This window comes from Poeciliopsis prolifica, unplaced genomic scaffold (genome assembly GCF_027474105.1).
Source record: "Poeciliopsis prolifica strain line A6 unplaced genomic scaffold, Auburn_PproV2 SCAFFOLD009, whole genome shotgun sequence".
NCBI classification, from domain to species: domain Eukaryota; kingdom Metazoa; phylum Chordata; class Actinopteri; order Cyprinodontiformes; family Poeciliidae; genus Poeciliopsis; species Poeciliopsis prolifica.
In genome coordinates this window covers 3,897,670-3,920,093 of record NW_026562384.1, presented here as the reverse complement: position 1 = coordinate 3,920,093, position 22,424 = coordinate 3,897,670, and the positions used below count along the sequence as shown (strand labels likewise).

At 43.0% G+C, this 22,424-nt stretch overlaps 1 protein-coding gene across 1 annotated transcript in view; it reads left to right on the top strand.

Annotated features, from left to right (window-relative positions):
- tenm1 (teneurin transmembrane protein 1) overlaps positions 1 to 22,424 on the top strand; it is a 250,841-nt gene that overhangs the window by 56,902 nt on the left and 171,515 nt on the right. The gene's annotated exons all lie outside the window — the stretch shown is intronic.

Genomic DNA, 22,424 nt, shown 5'->3' with positions numbered 1-22,424 from the left:
AAATAAAATGAGTGGAATTGCAAAGATTAGAATTTAAAATAATTTCACTGCGCAGTTCAGCGCGTTTGGTCACATAAGTTCAGATGAAAACAAACTGAATTTAGTGAAGCATTGAATTGCTGCTGCAGGTTCACAGAATTTTTTCCCTGCAGCAAACAAAGCCTTGAGTGTGTCCACGTTCTTCCAATGCATGCATTCTCTTTGGGTACATTGTTAGCCTAATTTTTCTTCCTAAGTCTTATACCTAAGAGTATGTATGTTTGGTAGTTTGTCTCTGGGTTGCCCTTTCTGGAGACAGTCACCGACTCCCTGCACAATCCTGCAACGACAACCAAACGATGAATGGATTGAATTTAATGAAACAGGATATAAGTTAGCGTCAACCGGATGAAAGGCACATAGATAAATTACACAATAGTCATGCTGTAGGAGATGAGCCTTATTCTTTCCCCTTGTAAATAAAACTTTCTTCTTCTTTGTTATCTTGAGACGTTAATTATATTGTAGCCAGAGCAAAAATGCTGCGCAGAATGAAGAACGCGGCACAAAGGGCATCATGCGGTTCAGCCAATTCACAGATTTTAAAAGGCTTCATTATCTTAATTATTTTATTCGTGATGCTGCCATAATTCCCCCCAAATTAATTCGAGGACTCGGGCTGAGCTGCGAGGAGCGAAAGCCGCAGTCTCAAGTGATGTATATTGGGAAGAGAGTACGGCTTCGGCTCTGCCTCGATTCAGAAGCGCTATCTCAGTGCTGTTCTTGATTATATTGGTGCCGCATAAATTAGCCGAGAATTATCAGCTCTGAAATGTCAAAGGTGAAACAAACTACCATGTGCTACAAGACAAGAGTAACAACTCAGCGCAAAGGGTTTGCTCGTGGCGTGGTCATGTAAAGCAATAAAACTGTAATTATCTGTGATTTAACGTGCAGGTTTCGTGTGCAGGTTCTCCACGGCAGGAAATGAAAGGTGGAATAAATTTTGAACAAATATTATTGCATCTTGAATAAACTTATAGAAGGCTCAAGGGTGACATCTGTTCATGTTAGCAAAAACCCTCACGGACTGCAAGTGTCTGCCTTAAAATGACTACAGAAACAGAAGAAAATAAATGAATAAATGTTGTTGTTTCAGGTGCATTAGTCCATCTGTAAGGAAACTCACACTCAAGTGCAGGTTGATGATTTGATTTTCAGAGTTGTCAGACTATGTTAGCAGGCTTTAATACTCGAAAAAGACGTTTCCCCCCTCATGCATTCGCCGCCGCCGCAGCTCATGTCCCCTTAAAAGCCCAGTCTACCCCTGAAATGTCATCGAACTCGACAGAAACGCTGGAGTGAGAGACAGCTGCTCATTATTTGCTCGGGGTGTATCACACTAGCCACTCTGCTGGCATTAGGCAAATGGGCTGCACACTGATGCTTACTTCTGCTAAGCCTCTGTGAGACCGTCTCCAACCCACAGCATCATTTCGTGAAAAACTAAATGATGCTGAAGCTGTCAAGAGGCTCGAGGTGGCATAGATCTATGTGGCTGCTACTTGGGAGCAGATTTTAAATAAGAATAGGATTAAAATGCTTGAATTATGATGTAGTAAATGATCATAAATTCATAAAAATGCATGTGTCATTTTTTTTCCCCTTACCGTAGAAATACAGACAAAAACAATTAATAGGGTCACTTTTTATGGTATAACAATCTGATATTAGCTCAGCTATTTGCACATGTAGTCAGCCTGTAGTGGGCTGTTCAACAGACATGTCAATATTTGCTTTTCTAGAGATTTACCAAAATATTTGCAGGCGAGTATTATAGGCTGTGAACAAAACACTGATGCTGAGTTCAGCAACAGGTTGAGGAAGGGCAATGCTACAACGTTTAACTACAGTCATGCAGCCACAAGAAAATAAATAAAAATAATAATAAAAACTTGTGGTCACTTTCTCTAGCATCTCTTCACAGTAATTGTCAATAATAAAGGAAATAGGATGGAAAAATGTTGTGCTTATGAAACACCAACGTCTTAAACCAATGGCTTGTTGCCCTGCGATGCTAACAAAAAAAAATTAAAACAAACATGCCCACTGGCAATTCCAGAGAAGGGGAAACTAACTAGAAAAAAACTTGTTGCTTGGGAATGGAGTTTGTACATTTCAACTGTTCGACCTGCAAAACGACACCGGTAGAGATTTGTGACCTCAAACATCAAGGAAGTACATTCAAGGAAGTAAGCAACAACAAGAAGCCAATTAAAAATAATGACAATAAAAAAACAAACGATTTGATTCCTGGGTCTCCAGTTCAGTATTCCCCTTTGTCAAACCTCGTTTCATATCATTTTGTACTTTCCCATTTTCATTTCACGTCTGTAAACAAACCATTATTCTTACCCTTGTACTGAAACCATTGCTTTTAAATGTTTTGTCCTTTGTAGTTGAGTGCTATGACCATTGAAAACAATGAACAATCATAATTCTATTTACATTTGATGTAGAATTGAATTTACCTGTAAAAAATGATATTTTCTTTCATTTTGTTTTCATCCTTGTGTTGGACAGTGGACTAAGTTTTCTTTTTTTTAACTTGATCAAGCATTATATTTTGAAATTGCTTAATAAACTTCCTGATATTACAGTAATATAGACATATTTAAAATTGCTAACCGTACCTTATTGGTGGTCAAAGACAAAAGCAAATGTCTCTCTGGTGGGTAGGGATTGCTGCTTGGTCAGTATTAAATATCCCCCGGCAGATTGACTATTGGGACAGAAATAACCAAAACTACAAAGACAGGAAAACATGGGGTAACATCACCTGCACTTGATATTTGGAAGTAGTTTGGAAGATATTTTCAATATTTTGCTTTTTTGAAAATCAAGATCCAGAGATCTCATCTCTGATCCCACAGAATTTAGTTAAGTGAACAGTAGTTTTAGCTAATTATTCTGAGCAGCATAAGTTGCCAAAAACCCAAATCACAGTACGGCCAGATGTAGGAATTTTAAGAGCCGAAGCATCGGATGAGTTTCTGAGTGGAAAGCTATCAGTAGATATATTTAGACCAACAAAACCAAAAAAAAAAGAAAAGAATCTCAGTGGACTGAAGAGTTTGAATTGCATATAATTGGAAATAAGGGAAAATATCTGAAAGAGAAGAGCAATAAGTAGCAGCTTACGTTACCTTCCTTTTTAATAAAAACTTTATGACTAAGAGAAATCCCAATCGACTGACTTTTTCTGTGAGCACCGGCTTTGTGACGCTCAAAAAGATTTGAATCATGACACCCCAACCTAACCTAAGCCAAGTCAAGTGTCAGATACTTCAAGGACAGTGTTCAGGAGAGACGGAACATTTTCGGGTTTTTACCAGCACAACAAAACAAGAAAAGGTAAAAGGCCCCCAAGCACAAAATAGCATTTTCAAATGGAACATTAGGCATGTCCAACTGTGAGGGCTGTGTGGAGGTATGCGTTTTGCATTGTTTGATTAGTCATTTCCCTTCATGTTGAAGCTACGTCGCCCTCTTTCAAGACTCCCAAGGTCGTGCGAGAGCGACGTAGCCGTCAATGTCATGGCTTCCTTAAGCAACTGGTAATTGGTAAGCAGAAGACACGGCGCCACCGACAGGCGCTGTGGGTGAGCGTGTGTGAGTGTGCCCGATTAGGAGCGGGCTGAAACACGAGCTTTGGGGCATTATCACAGCGGTGGAAAAATAAACTTAATGCAGTGAATAAGAGTTGCCACTCTGCAGGCGTTCTGCAGTCCCTGGTGGAAATAGTGAATACTTGTGCTTGTTAGACTGTCTGGAAACCTGTCATTTAACATTAGAGAGCCCCGGCCACGGCGCTGCTCCCAACCTGGATCTAATTCTCCCCGGACAGCAAATGATGTATATGTGCATGGATTTGGGATGACACGGTCGCCTTCGGAATCCCACGTTAGCTTAAGCACAGGCGAATGTGACTTCTTTCCCACACGAGTGCCCTCGTCAGGTGTGTGTGTGTGTGTGTGTGTGTGTGTGTGTGTGGGGTGTGTGTGTGTGTGTGTGTGTGTGTGTGTGTGTGTGTGTGTGTGTGTTTGTACCTCGGCTGGTACAATGCGTTTCCATTATGAGGCGCATGCCACCCTACGTTACGTTGAGTCGGGCTGTTAGCTGTTACTTTGACTGTCACTTCCATAGAGCAGAAGGGAAGTGGATATTTCCTGTTTAGATGCTGCCAATTTCCTCTTCACGCGTGGCGCGCACGAGCCCGTACACAAATGATAGATTTATTATAGCGTGTCAAGAACCGGAGCAGGCTTCACATTTCAGCAAAATGGACCCATTTGGAGGACGAAGAAGAACCCTTCCCCACCCGCCTCGTCGTCCCCTCTTAGCTCAGGCACCCTCGTTCCACCTAACTCCTCTCTACTCCACTTCTTTGTACCACACCCATTCAGCCGAATCCGCAGCGGCACCAAATACATGCTTCTGTCACAAGCTTCGTGTCAGTTTTCTTTTCTTTTCTTTTTTAACACAGGCACTCGAAATGGGGGGAAAAGGGTCATTCTGACACTAAGAATCACTCTGTGTGGATCTTAAATGTTTTACAGCCTTAATGGGTCTCCAGAAATAGATGCAGTGCTAATGTCCTCTGACTTTTGGAGGAAGAAAAAAAAAAAGAGAGAGGGGGAAGAAAGTGTCTGCATTAAATGTGTGTGCTTTTGAAAGTTTTTTTTTTTTTTTTTTTTTGTGAGGCTGTTAGTTTGTGTCCACGGCGGCGTGGGTGTGCGCGCGCGTGCGCGACCGGAACGGGCTTAAGCGAGGGATTCACGCATGCAAATGAAGCCATTTAAATCTGGGTCCTGATTCCCCCCCCACACCCCTCACCACCCGCCTCCATCTCGAAGGACAACCTATTCTCTATTTCGAGCACCACTTTGACATCAGCCCTCCGGAGATGAGGCCCTGTGGGAGTTTGGTCTTGTTTTGCTACTCTGCAGACTACACGGAATCATCCAGATTTGCTTAATGTAATCTCTCGTCCAAAAGAGATATCCCCGACAAATCTTCCGACAAGCTCCTTCGCTTGATGCCGACATTCAGCGAAACCTGACGCGCAGCGTGAGCCGCGAGCATTACCTTTTGAAGAAGTGTTCAATATAGTGGGATTCCTGGCATTTGGCACTTCCAGACAGCATTTGCTGCTTCAGAACAGTTAACCATCTCCCAGCATGGTTCCTCATCTCCAGACAGACTCTGACTTAGAATATTGATCTCACTCTGAGCTGTATCCTTACCCCTCAGACAATCCATACTAAATGTATTAGTTGTGGAGAGAGCTACAATGTCCTCTGCTGCTAATCATATTTAGCCAGTGAGAGAGAAAGGCATCTTCTAAAGAAGCAAGCTGCCTCATTTTCATGGGGGCCGGAGCGAATTGTCCAGATGAAAGAGGGCAGTGCTGCGGTGCGCGACTTGCAAAGGTGAGCGTCAAGGCGAGGGCAGAAGAAAAAACAAGCTTAAATTTACTTAGGTCTAAACTCTCTAGGTCTGCGCTTCGAAAATACACCTTGCATATGGATGCGCGCCGCAACGGCTTTCATCCCCTTTTCTGAAAACTCAGACAGACACACATTCTCTCTTCCACAGACTGTTATGCATCACAGCAGGCATCGTACAAGAGAGGAGAGGAGCACTGATTGTTGAGTGGGGCAATCAAAGGCTTTGATGCTAATCAGTGCTCTCTGTTCTGCCAGTTTGGGATGATGGTTGAAATATACAATAAAGAAAAGGCTTTTGCAGCAGATGCCCGATGCCGGGCCAGTGTGATTGCTCTTTAGCTCATTTCGGTGGGTAGCTCGGGGACAGAATCGGTCCTGAGCTGGCGGGCGGACGGATGGACGGACGCAGGCGAGCGCTCGCTTTCGTGGTATCACGTGTAATGAGCTTTAGGTTTCTGGCCCGCTCCGCCCCAATTTTGCATGGAGTTTTTTTTTTCTTTTTTTTTTCTGCTAAATACTTTGCGAGCCGTTCATTACCTTTGTTTGGGTTGATTTCAGCGGCTGCCGCTTTTGTAGAGATGACAGCCGCGCACCGTTTTTGGCTGGACTGTTGGCAAAACAACTCGGATAACACCTGTGCTGCTTGATGCAGCGAGCGTGTTCCTGGCACCCATCTCTTCTCTCAGTGGGAGGGAGGGACTGCAGGCAGAGTGTGTTTTCCTAACTACTGATTTCGCCGAATGCACTCTGAGTGCTTCTTTGTTCAACTCAGTCTGTCCTTGCACTCTCTGGAAATTCCTCAGATGTACCTGGATTAAGTGCTCGATTGTGCGTTAGCTTGGGAGCTAATGGCGAGCAGAGAAACTAAAAATATCTTTGGTCAGTCCAAAAGATGAGGTTTTGTCCTCAAATTCACAGGAAACTGTTGCTGCACATTACCATGACCACCTGTGAAAACACGGAGGTCTTGTATTTCTTCACTGATCCTGTTCAGATTGATGGGTTTGGTCGTTCTGTACAGGTAGATCAACGCCAATGTATGCCACGCCATTTTTCACTTTCATTTCAAAATTACACATCATTTTCCTGCCACTTCATAATGACGGACTAATTTGCGTCGATCTGCAAGCCCATCACAACAATCAGTCGATTAATTGATCAACTGAAGTGAGCGCGATAATTTCCATTTTGATGATTCATATTTTTCGGAAGGGCAGTTTTGTTTAGAGATTTCATAATTCATTTTATTCATGGTTTTGCTTGAGTGTGTTTTTCTTTTTTCCATTCTACTTATAGTTTTTGTTTGTTGCGTTTTATTTTGGAAATTTAAAATGTCTTCCAGTTCTGGTACCATCAATACATTATACCTCAAAATGGTCTTAAAACAACAATATTATCGTTTGCGGAAATAATTTCTGTGACAATTTATCATCCAGCGAAATTTGTAGTCGTGACAGACGCATCAATCTGCTGGTCTGGTTTTAGTACTTTGAGGTTTGTGGTTGTAAAAACGACTGAAGGTGGATAAGTTCAAAGGTTGTAAATACTTTTTCAAGGCACTGTATCCTCAAGTTTCTTTTTTTTGACACTCCGACTTGATTGTGTTTTCCGACTGTTTGCAAGCGCTTGTTTGTGTATTCTACCTCTGCCAGTCTGTTGACAGAGTGCTGCTCAAGCCCTCTGACAGACAGTTCCATTAAATCTTGCTGCAGTGGTAACCTGCAGTGACAGGACATCATTGCCTCCCTGGTATTCCTCCACTGGAGTCTCTCATGCGCTTAACGAGGAAGTAAACATGCTAAATCGTCTGCTTGAGATGAAGAAAGGAGGTTGTCTCAATTCCGGATGTCACATGCGATATCCACATAACTTAGTGTCCTTACATAAGACACCATGCATAATGGAGCGAGCATCAATGGCAAAGAGCTGTTCTTGCTCCTGAGATAACCAACATCCAATGCTTCGGTTGCGGGTTCACAAGAACACACAACATAAATGTTGAATGTGGATGCTTTACCACAACAATAAGAGAAAATTTCAAGCGAGACGGGATTCGCGAGAGCAAACGCTCAGTTTTAGTGGGAGAGACTCTTGGAGGTGCGGCGAGGTATTTTGGTGCAACGAGTCGTCCAACTTCTTGAGCTTGCGGTGATATTTTGTTTTCAACACCTCGATGTCTATCTCTCTGACCGCAGCAGTGCCGACTGTTTTCCAGGAACCTTTCTGTGTTTTCTTTTTTTTTTTCCGCACAAACGGTTCTGCTGTCAATTATTTTCAAGCACGCAGTGACAGTGCATTGGTGCCCATGGCTCCAGAAATGCCCCTGCAATAATAAATGGCGCTCCTTTGATGATTCCTCCAGTAAACAGGCGCCGCATTTGGAGATGCTATTTGTTGTTGCAAGCCTATCTGCAGATTGAGGCAGCAGAGTCTGCCCGGTGAGAAAATGCTGAGTGGATTTTGAAGAGGTGATGAGAGCAAGGGGATGATGGCTCTGCTTGTTCTTTTTTAAGGTTATTTGAAGCTGCAGACCTGCAGGGTGTGTGTGTGTGTGTGTGTGTGTGATGTGTGTCAGGGTTGTGTTTTAATTAGAGAGACAGGAGTGTGTCCTTGGGCTGCCGCAGAGGGTCAGGAGAACCTGGTAGCCTGGGAGAGAAGTGGCCGGGACAAGTCTGGCAAGCCTGCTAAACACCCATTACCCTGACGCGTAGATGCTCTGTACCGCGCGAGCTAGCACTCGCTCCCGCACACACTAATCCGCAGACGAAACGCATGTCAGCATTCCCGGCGTTGGCGCCACTGCCTGCCGGCCGGTAATACCATGGTAACTGAGCAGCCCGCGTCTCCGTGTGTTTCACAGCCTCCTCTTGTCTCTGAAAGCGAAATTACCACCGGCGGTACTCTGGGGAGACGGAGAACGGCGGCTCAGATTGAGAAGGGCGGCGGGAGGTGGAGTGGAAGGAGCAGGGGGAGGTCGAGGAGGAGGCGAGGGGAATTTGAAAGAAGAAAAGGTTGAAAGGGGAGAGAAAGGAAGCATCTGACATTTATGTTCCTGGCCAACAGAAAATGCCACTCCAGGCTGGCATCTCTCTTTCATTCGTGCGGCTCCGCTCAGCCTCCGTCCGACCCCGGGGGCTTGCCTCCACTACACTTAGTAACCTCCCTCCGGTCAATTCTGCGTACGCTTTTCTGCATCTTCCCCTCGTCCCCATTTTCATAGCCCCGCTGAATGACCTCTGCCTTTCATCCAGGTATTTCTTCATCCCACCGTTGTCATTTCCATATCACAGACCCTCACCTTTATGCCACATCGGGCCCATCTTTCGTCAGCCCTCTTCTTTGATTCCTCACTTTGCAGTCCTCTCTGACCTCCTCTCCATTCCCTCCCGTAGCTGCATTTGCATCTCTTCCTTTCTCTCCTTTTTCTCCAAAGCTAATCCCCTCCATCCCCTCCTCTCACACCTTCAGTGTGCCTTGCATGGGCGCCAGCCGATGATGGGACTCATACAGCCTCCCAGATGAGGCGATAGCTAATGGCTGTTGAATAATGCATAGCAGCCAGGATTTAGAGAGCCCAGTCTATTAGCCTGACCAAATACTCTGGGCTTTTATTAAAGACCAACACTTACAATTACAAACTACATTAAGGCTGGGGTGCTGTCCACCCCCCGCCGACCCTCCCCGTGCTCTCCATTCGTCGCTGTCTCTGCAGTCATAACTAAAGCAGAATATTATCTTTTCCTTTTTAAGATTTCGTAGCCTTGGAGCGGCTGACCCTTTTAGAAAAAGGTCATTTTTACACTTTTCTAGTTGTTTTGTCCTTTCTGTGTAATTGTGTCACAGGTTAGTGACCCTTTTAGTCACAGATGTAGGTGGGGGAAAAGGAAAAACCAGATGGCTGCAGCTTGTGTCGCATTTTCACCGTTGGTGGCTGGCAAAGTGGGGGAAACCTGATCAATGCTGTAACATGTAGGCTTTTCAGAAAGACGTGCACAGATCCATCCATCCATCCATCTTTGAAGTATGTCTTCTCTATTGAAATACCATGACTTCTGGTAGAAATGTTTTTGAAAACAACCTTTAATTTAGGGATGCTTGATTATGAAAAGAAACTATTAGAATTGTTTCAGTCCATAAAGAAACCCTGGTGATCATAATAACTAATTTTGTCTCCTCAGGTATATTTACTTGAATTATGTTTTGCAAAAAATATGCTGATAGGAGTATGTGGGTGCAATTTCTGACACTATCCACCTCTAGTTACTTCACCAGAATAAGAGCAGTGATGTTGTACCCCCAAAATACACCAAAAACCAGCAGCTGCATTTCCATTACAAATAAGCGCAAAACTCGATATGCCGCTCGTGTCAAGAACACCACTTCACAATTGAGCTGTTTCAATTAAACAAGAGACACAATTAGAATGACACGTGAATCACTTTCTTCAAGCGATGTGTCATCAAAAAAAACACGCTGCATCGCTTTACCACTTCCTGTTGTCATCTTTGTCTTTTCCACCAGTAGTAACGATCGGTTCTTGAACATGAGTGGTGTGGTGCAAAAAAAAAAAAACATTTACATTGCACTTTTGTGAAATACATACATATTGATACAGTCACAAAAACAACCTTGTCGTCACGCAAAAACTGTCTTAAAAAACGCTGTTATTTTTCAGAATTGCCGCGTTTCCATTTAGCAACATTTTTATTTGTAATTGCAATTCGCGCAATTATAGGGTGAACGGAAACACAACTTATGTTGAAGTAAGATCTGTCAGTTATGCACAAGCTTTGTTGTTTTAATGTTATTTTCTCTCTGCTGAGCCATTTAGAGGTCAGATCAAGATACAGGATGTTTTGTCAAACCCTTTCTTTGAATTGCCAGACAGATTTATGATTCACTTCTGCTTGAGCAAAACTATGTTGAAGTAGTGCTATAGTTTTTTCAGCACTCTACCAACCTTTGTTGAGATCACTGTTATTAAAAATTATTAATCACTGAGTTTGGGAGAACAGTGAATTTATCGAGACTTACCTTGAAACTGAACATTTTCTCTGATGCATTCTTGTTTAATCGTCCCTCACAAACAGAGACAGAACAATTCTGGGAGCATTTAAAGAACGAGACTGGATTGTTCTTTGAGGACGCTTCATCGTTCATCTCAACCGCTTCTGAAATTCGGAGGATGGATTGAGAGTACTAGGCTTACAATCTGCAGGCCAGGCAAAGCACACTGTGAGCCCTTTGAGGTCAAATGAATCACTGTCCTCCATCCACTTCCTGTTTGGGTTGTCGTGAAATGCTGACACACAAGTTGTTTTGTGAACTTAGTGACGCTGCCAGGAGAAACGAGTCCTCTCATCTGAACAATGAAGAAGGTTGCCTAGTAACAAATAAAAAAAGAAACACTCTTGGGTTATTTTGGCCAAACAAATGTATTAACGTTTTAACAAAGGCAGCTAAGGAATTATTTATTCAAATTTAGGCTTTGCATACAGCATAAGTTCCAGTTCTGCTCCTGAGCCACTCCCGGTGTAACTCTCAGGAGGCTGAACAGATTTGTTGTGCCGCTCAGCAAATCTCTCACACATTATTGTAACGTTTTGATCCACATCTGCATCTCAGCATCCCGAGGACCCTCAAACCAGTGAGACTTTCTCTGGATGTTTCCGTGCTGCCTCTGCAGGTGCTGTTGATTTCATCACTTTCCCATTTTGTAACTTTGCAGTTTTTGGTAAGTGGTGCCATCTCCCGCGGAACATTTCGTTCTGACCACGAGTCACTTCATAACTGCTTGAGTGACACGGCCGCTGCTCTCCTCTCCTCTTCCTGACAGTTTTACTCGCGCTGACTTTTGAAAAACAATGTCGCAAGCAAGACTGTTAAACAATCGTTCTTTTTTTATTGGCAACAGCGTTTTTTTGTACTAATTTGGAGCTGAAGTTAAATGATCAATTTAATTGAATACAAATCTCTGCTTTAATTTGAGTGTGTCTATTAAGCAGAGGAAGAATTTAATGTTAAAAAGTTTTGTTGTTTTTTTTTTTAACAAAATCACCATGAGTCAATTAATTGGTATTTACAGATATTAGCGCTTAGCATCCTGTTTAATTCCAGAGCAGTGGAGCACACAGTAAGAGGTATTTTATCACTTGTCTTTGCACAATCTCTAGATCTTCTAGAGTCTTATGATCGCTTGACTGCAACTTACCCCACAGGTCTTCTAAAAGGATTTGACTGCGATGTCCATGGAAGGAGGGATGATTTTGTGTCTGGTGAACCATTTCTTTATTGATTTGGCCTCGTGTTTTGAAGCACAACCCCTTTTCAGTTTACCCGTAGTGGTCAGGCGGATGCTTGTTAGCATTGCTACCTTGCAAACAGCAAAGTCCTGGTCTCCAGTTCTGGCCTGGGATCTTCACCCTCTGCATCCACTGTTTCTCTTCAAGGACGCTGGCTTCCGTCCGCAGCCTGAAAACGTGTAGCTTAGGTTAATTGGCCAGTTTAGAAATTGCTCTTAGAGGCGGTTGTTTGTTTTGTGTTGCCCTGTTGATCTGCCCTGAGGGCAGCCCACCTCTCACCCAATGATAACTAGACACAGGCACTATCTATCCCCCCTTCAAGGATAATTTGGTCTGAAACAAGTGTATCTCAGGTGAGATATTTTTTTGGATGATTTCTTTTTGTTTTAGCTCTAGACTGGTGACAGCATGTGACTGAAATCCATGTTTACTCATTGTGCATTAGACTGTGCTCTAATGCTGCTGAGTTGTCATCATCCTTGATGGATTTTAATTTCTCTCTGCGGTTACCGTTTCTTCTGCCGATGAGGCTCGCTCGCATACTATTCCACATGATTATACAACATAATGGCCGCTAATAGCTGTAAGTGTCTGGAAGTGTGCGTCATGTAAGAGGCATCTGAATAGTGTTGAAGTGTTGTTAGCTAATGGCTATCTAAACATCCTCCTACCTAGCAACGTCTAAGTGCACACCTAGCTGCCTCCCTCTAGCAGCGTATTGACCTATCTTTTAATTTTTATATTGCCATGCATAGTTTCAAGTTGCATTTGCATAATACGGTGTGACAGGTCTGCATGTTCTTCACAGGCTTGCAGAGCAAGGTGTTTTTGTGTGTCACGTTTTGTGAGGATATTTTCAGAGTGGAACTGTGGGAGCAGCGGTCATGTGGACGTCTTTTCTCCACTGTGGCTCGTTTATGCTGACCAATCTTTCGATGTGTGATTTTGGTTAAAACGCAATATCTTTCGAAATGGAGATCAGATTCAAATGGGATGACAGATCGATATCTGTGGGTTTATCGCTTTAAGCCAACCACAAATCCTGGACCAACCTGTGTATCTTTTTTCCACGGTCTCTTGTGAGCCACAAGAGTGACGCAGGCGGCCGACCATTGATCAGATCAAAAGCTGATCTGTAGTCCAAAATACTGGTGTCTGTCCAGTTCTCTTTTATTATCCATCTCACCTTGCAGGATTCTTCGTGCGAAGGGAGTGAAAATCGGTTTAGATTCTCAAGAGAAAGGCCTGGATACTTTTCAATTTGTTAAGACAAAAAGAAGTTTATAGAATGCAAATTATGTGCGTTTCATTTGGAGTATCCTTGACTGGCAGTATGTACATGTTAGAGGTGTGACCACATCTCAGTAAATACCTATCTTTCAGTCTTCCTCTCTGTCCAACAACTCCTTCATTAAAGGCAGGAAAAGTTATAACGGTGATAGAGCAGTAGCTGAAAAAAGTTACTTTACAAATATACTGTATATAAAAATAAACATTTACATTTCCAACTGGATATACCATCTTAGACTGGTAACTGGAATATTTAACTCTATAATGCAAAAAGAAACACATTAAAAGTGCAACACAGTTTTCTGTTTCTACATTCTAGTGGGTTCTTCACTGTGAGATTCCCTCAAAGTCTGACAACATTCATGTTGAATTACCGCCAACTAAGTCTTGCTCTCTCTCACGCACTGCCAGTCTAAACACATTTCAAGATCTACAGGTCTTGAAATGTCTCTACATGTCATACAAAAATAGTTTCCCTAATTTCCAATATTCAGTTTAAATACTGCACCAATACTAAAAGTAGTCCATTTTGAGTCTTCCGCACAGTGAAGGGAGTTGTTGTCATTGTTGCCTGACAGATATTAGCATGGTAAAGTCACTAAATGCCTTATTGGTTAGAGTTGAGTATGGTTGCTAGTCAGAAAAGGATAACTGACCTGTCACTGAAATTTCAAGCTGAAATTCATCTAATTCTGATAACCAAACCATGACAGAAATGTCCTGTACTAATTAGAAAGGGTTTTTCTTTTGGACCACAGCATGAGATTTGTTGAAGCAAAAACGATTGCGACTTAAACAAAACCCCATTTGTTTATGCTTTCTTTTCCCAAAAACCCAGTATTATTTGTTTCATCTTATGGACCGGGTGTCTCAAGACAAACACCCTGTGAGATTTAAAGTGAGCTGATAATAGACCTGCATATACAATTCCTTACATGCAGTGATATATATACTTTATTATCCTTGTGCTCGATGCGCAAAACTCTCCTTTCAAAGGAGCAGAAATCCCTTTGTACTTGCAGCTAAAAATTTCAGGGTTTTTTTTTTTTATGCTGCAATTGAAAATACGAGCACAAAAGGGTCAGTAAATATCTTGTTTTCCTCTTCACCTTCCGTAGTGACTACTTGAAATTCAATAAGTGGGTAGTGCAGGAAAATGGGAGTTTCAGTGAAAGGGAAATATGTTCCCTAAAAACTAGTAAGGAAGTAATGGTAAGAAGTGCTACTGGCTAAAACCGGGGGATGCAACAGACAGCAGGAGAAAGTGCTCACTTCTCTCACGGGGTCTCAGTCGCGACTTCCAGATTTGATGCGGATACAGGGACCTAACCAATGTGTGCGGACACTGGGCATGTGCTGAGACAGAAAAAGACTGCGGTCTCTGTTAGGCGTTAACTGTATTCCTCTGTCAGATGCCCCACTGATGTGGGGCATCTGTTCCCACAGTTGTTAAGATTCTCCTTCTGTGTGTGTGTCTACGTGGTTCTGCGTGGATTTAATAGAGACAAAGGGACGGGGAGAAAGAGAGAAATGAAGGATGGTGGCAGCGAGCACAAACGTGCGTGCTTGTGCGCCTTGACTGGTGTGATAGGAGCGCTTGGTGGAGTGGAACGGCAATGTGTTGCCGCAATAGAGGGCAAGTGGCGACTTGTCACTGGTCTGTGTTAATGCTGACCCAGGGCGTTTGGTTGATCTCACCTCATTGACCGCAAGATGGCCACCTGTTAAGTCTGCAGGTGGTACTGCTTCTCTACCTTCCTTTGCATCCCAATCCACCCTCACTCCCCCCTCCATCTCCACTATCACACTTTCCACTCAGACTACTAAGCAGCCCATTATTCTCTCTCCAAATCCCTCTTTTTTTCCATATTCGCATAGCTCTGTCCTTATGTGCGCAGAGTCCATGCTTTATGTATGTTCACCTCTCCTAAAGCTTTCCACACTGAAAGCTCTGTAGGGATATTACATGCATAATCTACTCTATAATAAGGCTCCAGTTGTGCCTGGTTAAGATAGGAAGGGAGATGTTTTAATTAGACTAATTTGCTGCACCGGCTACTAAAGAGCAAGACCTCTTCACAGACGACCTATTTCTCCACGAGAGGAGCCACAGAGTTGGGTGAGCAAAGTTTGAAATGGTGAGCCACTCGGGATCCGGAGGTGAGCCGAAGAGGTTCAAGAGAACTTCTTTAAGTCAAGAGCAGCGCTGGCGAGAGATGGCAGGGATTATTCGCGGGAGAAGAACGGTATGGAAATTGCATCTCTGGAGTGACATTGCGGAGACGGACCACTTCTACTACCCTGATTTATGACCGGTGTGAAGAACTGAGTGCTTCATAAAGATCTGCCGCTGGCTGAGATGGAGTAATCAGTGAAGTGATCTGACTTTGGCGCATTGTAGTTTTTAACGTGTTGTAACGCCGGCTGACGACTGCCTGACTTTGCCGGAGAATGTTCAAGGAAGGAGTTACAGTCTGACTCTGGCCCTCAGTCAAGGTCATATGGATTAGAAATGATTGGGTTTCCAATAGTCTACTAGGGAGTTCTGCATGATGAATCATCACTCTATTCCAAATCGACACCAATTAAGAAAGGTTTGTTTATTCCACTTCGGGACAAGCCGTGGATGTGCGCTCGGCGTGCACGTTTTCCACCCCCCTCCACCGAACCCCTGCCGCCTTCCTCGCAAGCAACACTGTGGCATTTGCGGGGATTAGCACAACGTGTGCCGCGCGCGTCTGCTTACTCATGCCGTGTGGGCTTCGTGTTTGTCCCGGGCCTGTGGTTTTGCATTCTTATTTGCACGCTTGCCTGCGTGCGTGCGCGCCCCTGAGCGTGCGTGTCCGCGGTCGTGTCACTCAATGTTTGCAGTGTATCCTTGCTCTGTTTGTGCCAGGAGCCTCATGTCTGCAAGGCACGCTATATGAAAAAGGGAGGTTTGTGGAGCCCAGTGCCAGAGCTAGTGAATTCATTTGCATTCATTCCACTGCCTGTCTCTCCTCAGAGCCCATTCTAATTACCACCCGCTCAGGTTTGCTACAACACTGCACATACTCCCTCTCAGAGTAAGGAAGAAAAAACAAAACCGCTGTGCTGCCGGTGGTGCATTCGTGTAGCTTTGATAGCAGTCTGTCTTTGGCCTGCCAGGGATCTCTTCACATTGTTTTGTTTGCTATCAAGCCCTAGAACTGCTCCTGTTTTACTGTCAGAGTCAGAGCAAAGAGATTGCATGCATGCATGTGTAGGCAGCTATACTCCGCCTCCAAGGTTTGTGTGCACTTGTTGTGATTGTTTTGGGCTCGAGGGAGTTGAGGTGTGTGTTCAAATATAGGATGTAGTTAGGCAGAAGGAGAGGGAGGCTTGTGAAAGATGAATGTGCTTGCTAATCACCGTAATGGCCATTGTGGCGTGTCACCTCCCGAGTCCCAAAACAGCTTGTCACGGCTCCTTCCTGCTGATGCAAATTCCTACCAAGGCCAACAACTCAGAGGGCGCTCCAGGGCCGGGAACTCGACTCCGCCATCCACGCTCTAGAGCTTTGCAGGATGCTCATTTCCATACTTGTGCGTAGCACCCAGCACCCACCCACCCACACCTGCACACCTCCGTGGCTACGGCAGGAACGACCGGACGGTGACGAGGTCAGGGAGGATTAGGACACGGTTGTGCTCCCGGCAGAGACGAGACAAGACGAGATGAGCTCAGCTAGCTGCTGTTCAACAGCTGCATTTATTCAAACGTGCTCTGGCCTCTTTTCTTTCCTCCCTCTCTCCCTGCAAAACTGACGAAAATCCATTAAGATAAGAAAAAAGTTTGGCTGTGCAGCTGGCATCTGAGAGGAGATCACTCCCATACATTCCTCTGTTAAGCACGTCGTTTGAACGGCGAAGCCGCGTCTGTGAAGAATGTAACGTGAGCGCAGGCCCCCGAAGTGAAGCGTTTGAGTGATCGCGAGCTTCTCGCTTCCGAGCCAGGGAGCAGGCGAGACTCGGGAGAGTTTGTTTCTCCCGTCTCGGGGGAAATGCCACTTTAAGAATCACCTGCAGCCTAAACACGATTGTCGTAGTCGCCGAGTTGTTTTTTTGAAGATCAGGGTACAAACAAGTGATTACGAGAGTGTGCACACGGATTTCGGATTCTCTCGCAACATTCTCGCCGGCTTGCAAAACACGCCACAAGTCTTCTCTGTGGTGTGGAGGCAAAAAAAGAAAGAAAGAAAGCCAGATGATGCATGGCTGCTAATTACCAGACTGCATGAGAATTGACTTGGGTTCCGTATGGAAAAACTCATACAGCCCTCAGTTTCTTCATTTGTATTTTCTGCTTTTAATTGGACAACATGATTGTGTCACTTTGTTAAATGGAAAATCCCTCAGTTTATCCCAGTGTCTGCAGAGATGAATCAATGGCTGTTTTTATTCTAATTGCCGTCTTACAGACCTCTCTCATCAATGTAATTATCAGCGCCTCTGCCGCCGTCGCCGTTGTTAGCGGCTGTTATTACTGATGTTATCGTCATTATCTTTGCTGCTTCCATCACCGCCACTGTCTCTATCAGGGACATCATCTTCTCGGGCATCATCTCGATCATTAGCAATATTAGTCCCAGTTGTCACATGTTCGCCGTTGTCACCATCGATAATCCCATCCTTCATCCCGACTCTGTCGGCGGCCGGCCAATAAAGGGAGTTATGCTGGAGCTTATGAAGTCTGATGAGATAACGTGTTATCTCTGATTAAGACAAAGACAAATTATTACAGGGAGTCAGATGGTCAGAGGGTTGGATCCCATCTCATTACCTTTAAAAAAAAATTGTTCTAATTTCGGTTTTCTGACCTTTTTACAGGGTTAATTATTTATTTCACTGAAGCACGGGAGTGGAATAAACTTTGTAGCAATTTAATGCAAGTCAATTAAGAAGCAAGATAGATGAAAAGCTACCCTAGGGGAAATTATTAATCTTTTTTTTTATTTTTAGAGTGGGGTGGATGATGTGTTTTTTTTTTTTTTTTTTTTTTGCAGAGCACGGCCTAACCGTTGTGTTAAATGTTCTCTGAAACAGCCGGATCCCCTCCTTCCATCAGGCAGGTTAGGTACTGTTAAGGTTAGGCTCTATGGATTTTATAGGGGCCGCCTTGTAATGAGAGGAATTAGCTCTGTGCTAGATTGCAGGGTTTAGTAATAGAGGGACGGGGAGCAATGAGGAGTTGGGCGGGTGAGTAAACACTGAAATTAAGGAAGAAAAGCGAAACCGTGGAATTATTTTGTCTTTTAATATGACTGCGGCTCGCGCTTTTATAGTGCGCTTTACATCAAATGTGGCAACCCAATTTTTTTTTCCCCTCCTTTTTTTTATTAAAAAATGCTCTGCATTATGCGTTCCTTGCTCGTGTCTACACAATAATTGCAAACCAGGGATCCATGGCAGTCAAAGAGCCTCTGGTATATTTGCAGAGTCATAAGGAAGCATAAAACACACAACACAAAAAGCAGAATGGTGGCAAATGTTGATAGTGCAACGAGCAACTTAAATCATTTTGAAAACCAATTAAGTTTGGATTTACTTTTAATTTTTCCCTAATCCGCATACGATCAAAATGAAACATACAGGCTCCAATACATAAATGCACCCCTGCTTAGATTTGGATAAATGTCCTTTAGCATTCATCTCTTGCAGACAAACCGAAGGGCTTTTGGAGCCATCTATCAACAGGGTCCTTGCAATTATTCTGCCCGGATGTTTGACCACTTTCATGGCCAGCTCATTTAAATTGATTGGTTTCTTTGCAGAGACTTTAGACTTTAAGCGCAGTCCCTACATTTTTATGATGATTGAGGCCGAGGTTTTCCCCAAAGCTTTTTGTTGCCTATCCTTATTGATTCTGAAACCGCTTCTGATGTGTGTTTTGGATCACTGTGTTGCCATGGCACCACATCTTGTCAAACCACCAACCATCTGAACTACGTTGTCACCCCCAGAAGGGAGAAAAATGGCCAGGACGTTCAGGGAACAATTGGAGACCCAACGTCGAAAAGTGCCGAAAAGGAAACCAGTGCACCAAAAAAAACTCTACTTTAATCGACCAATCAACACGCTCACTGACATTTTATTCAGAGGAGACAATTATTAATCGTTTTTACTACAGGGCCGCCTTACTTCTTGAAGAAGATGCCGAATTTAGATCAGAACTTGTTTTGGAATGGAGCGAAGTTAACGCTAACTGTGTGGCAGTAGCTTTTTTTTCTGTTTTTTTTTTTTTTTTGCCAATGTTCTTTTTGTCTAATCTGAAAACGATCCTGAAATAATTATGACATTTACACTAGTGTACAAATAAATGGTCTGTAAAGCCATGCAATTTCTGTTTGCGAGCAACAAAAAATGATTCATGTGCAAAACACAGGGAGGGAGAAAAAGCAACAACAGTTTACGTTTGTGTTTTGTGGCTGTTTGTGACTTATGTGTTTACCTTTTACTTTGTTTTTTTATAATTACTTCCTCGTTGCATTTGTTTTGCTCTCTTCTTTCCTTTTTATGGCGTTTTCCCTTTTTGCTCATTTTCACGCTTACCCCAACTCTAGATTGGCTAGTTATCATTTTTTTCTTTGTTTTCATATGTTTAAGATGGAGACACATCAGGCTTTTGTCATTTAAAGATCAAGATCTATTTTTTTAATTGAGTCTCAGGTATTTAGAATTAGAGTCAGAGTAAACTGAAGTACTGTCAGAATTTGTGATTTAGATTCATTCAGAAGTATTTTTTATGTTCATTTTTGCTAGACAAATTAAGCTGCCGCTCTAAAGTAATGCTGCCAATCAGGGGCTTAAAATGTTTTGCCAACCTTGCCGACTCTGAACCTTGGGAACCTGAAGGCTCTTTATTTGGAGTTTGCCAACATCTGTGGTTTTAACAGCGTTACCTTTAGAGGAGTGATCAGCTGCACCCCTCTGGCATCTGAGATTTTCACTACTGGAAAACAAAATTTTCCGGTCCGTTTTGTCTTTTCTCAACAAGAAGGGACAGGGGAGCCATTACTTTGCACACCGAGCCGCGTCTGACACGTAATTAAAAGTGTTAAAAACTGCAGGTGACATGAGGAATCTTGCAGACTGAAACTAAGCGGAAGCTGGCTCATACTTATGAAAATGACTTTTTACCGCCCGTGCATAATGATAATTGAGCTGAGAGGAAGGAACATTGTATTTTATCAAAAAGTGATCTCCAATATTAATTATGATGTGTCTCCCCACCACCACCACCACCCACTTGCCCTGCTCACAGAAAAAGGTCAATATTTAAATAAGTTATATCAGCGTTCTTGTAGCAAACATCGTCGCAAATGGATTTCACACTCGCAGGCTGAGTAAACAGCAGCGAAAAGATTTTTGATTGAAAAAAAGCCCCAGCAGATGTTGCACTGCTTTCCCTCGCAAAAATCAATCTTACATATATATTTTTTCCATGAATACTAACTTTTTTAATATAAAGTTTGAATTAGAGACAAGTGCGGCAACAAATAATTAGAGAACGCCTTTAAAAGGTCAATTCGGTGTGTTATGCTGCATTTCCTTTGCTATATTTTGCGTATTTATAACAGCAGCTTTTTTGTTGTTGTTATTAATTCAGCTCTGCCTATCATCATAAAGCAGCCCGGGTCGGACCGAGCGCTTTTCAACCTTATCGTGTCCAAAAGTGACACGGCGTTACGAGCCTTCGTGAACATGAGGACTTTGAACACATTAATCATTTCACACAGTTTTAAACCCACTTGTTAATATCCCTGCTGAAGACAATCGTAGTGCCGTTGACAGGTAGGTCATCACGCACTGCAACCATTACGTGCTCATTTTACTTCAACATGCTTCCATTTGGTTAATAGGATTTTGATTAAAGTACCATAAATACCTCATTAACGTGCTATTTTAGGTCCCACTCATTTACACAGGGTTTCCTCCGGTGTTTTAGAAGCCTGGCGGGCCACCAGGCTTTAATTGTGCCCCCGCCAGGCTAAGCATTGCTTATTTTTTTAAGTCTTTTTAAGATGTTTGCATTTTTTTAGGCTTTATAATTGGTGTTAATCTTCAAATCTTCCAATAACACATAATGACCAAGAGATATTTCCAAATTTCCTGTGAACTTTAAACATGTTTTTAACTCAAACACTCGACAGACTGCTGGATGAATGACTGACCTAGCGCCCAACCACCAAGCTTAGCGGAATCCCTCTGGAACCAAATTCATTCATATGTCCCTTTTTTAATCATAACCTAATGAGATCTCAGCTCAACTTTGTAAAATGTTTTTTTGGGTTTTTTTCAGGGGGTTTAGTTTCAGAACAAGTGTCAAACTCAAGGCCAGTGGACCAAATCCGGCCCGTCGTAGCTTTTCATGTCGCCCTCTAGATTCGACACTAAACACTAAGTGTAATTGAATATTGTTTTCAGTCAAATCAATGCAGTTTTTATCTGCTTACTGCCAAATTATGTCAACCAGTCCCTACAGTTTATTGAGAATTATAGTGGAAATTCAGGCACAATCAACAAATTCTCGTTTTTTTTTTTTTTTTTGCTTTATTACATAATTGGGAGTCAAAAACTTTGTTACTTGTACTAAACAGCTGCCTCAGCCTTAAATGATATCAGATTATTATAAAACGTTGCATTTACTGTCATAAATAAGCACAAATATTTCCAAATTAGTGCCACAAACACTTTGATTTTTATCGCAAAAAAAATAAAAAATCACAAAATCCTGGAGGGACTGAAACAATGTTCAAAAATATTATTTAGTTTTAAGGATTCATTGATATTTTAACAGTTTCTCAACAGGTTTTATCAATACATTCCAGCACAACGGATTTTTGATTAGTCCCAAAACAAAAATGAGTTTGACGCCGCTGTTTTAGAAGAACTGGGTATGGGGGACATTCTGCACCGTCATGGCTGCCTCATAGAGCTGAAACCGCTTCGTCCTTCTCCACAGACGTAATCGCAGTTTTTTAAAACTCTTGGCCTGCATGACAAATATCACAGTCATATCTCTGCTGCTGTTATCCAGTGTGTTTTTAGCACTCGATTGACTCTTGATTTGAATCTGTGGGAATGTGTTCGAGAGGGTTCGGCTGCCAACTTTGCACTCCGTGTGAGAAAAAGAAGAACCGAGAGTTTGTGGATCTTTTAGGAGAGGAGGCCCAAAGCTGCCTCAGCTAAGCCCTGTAAAGCACCAGCTGGCAGCCGATGGCCCTGTGTCACTCCACTCTCACAGATTACATTCTGCCCCCGGCCTCTACCTCTCCTGTCTATGCTCTACCCCGGTACCCTCCTCCCTAGATAATACACACAGA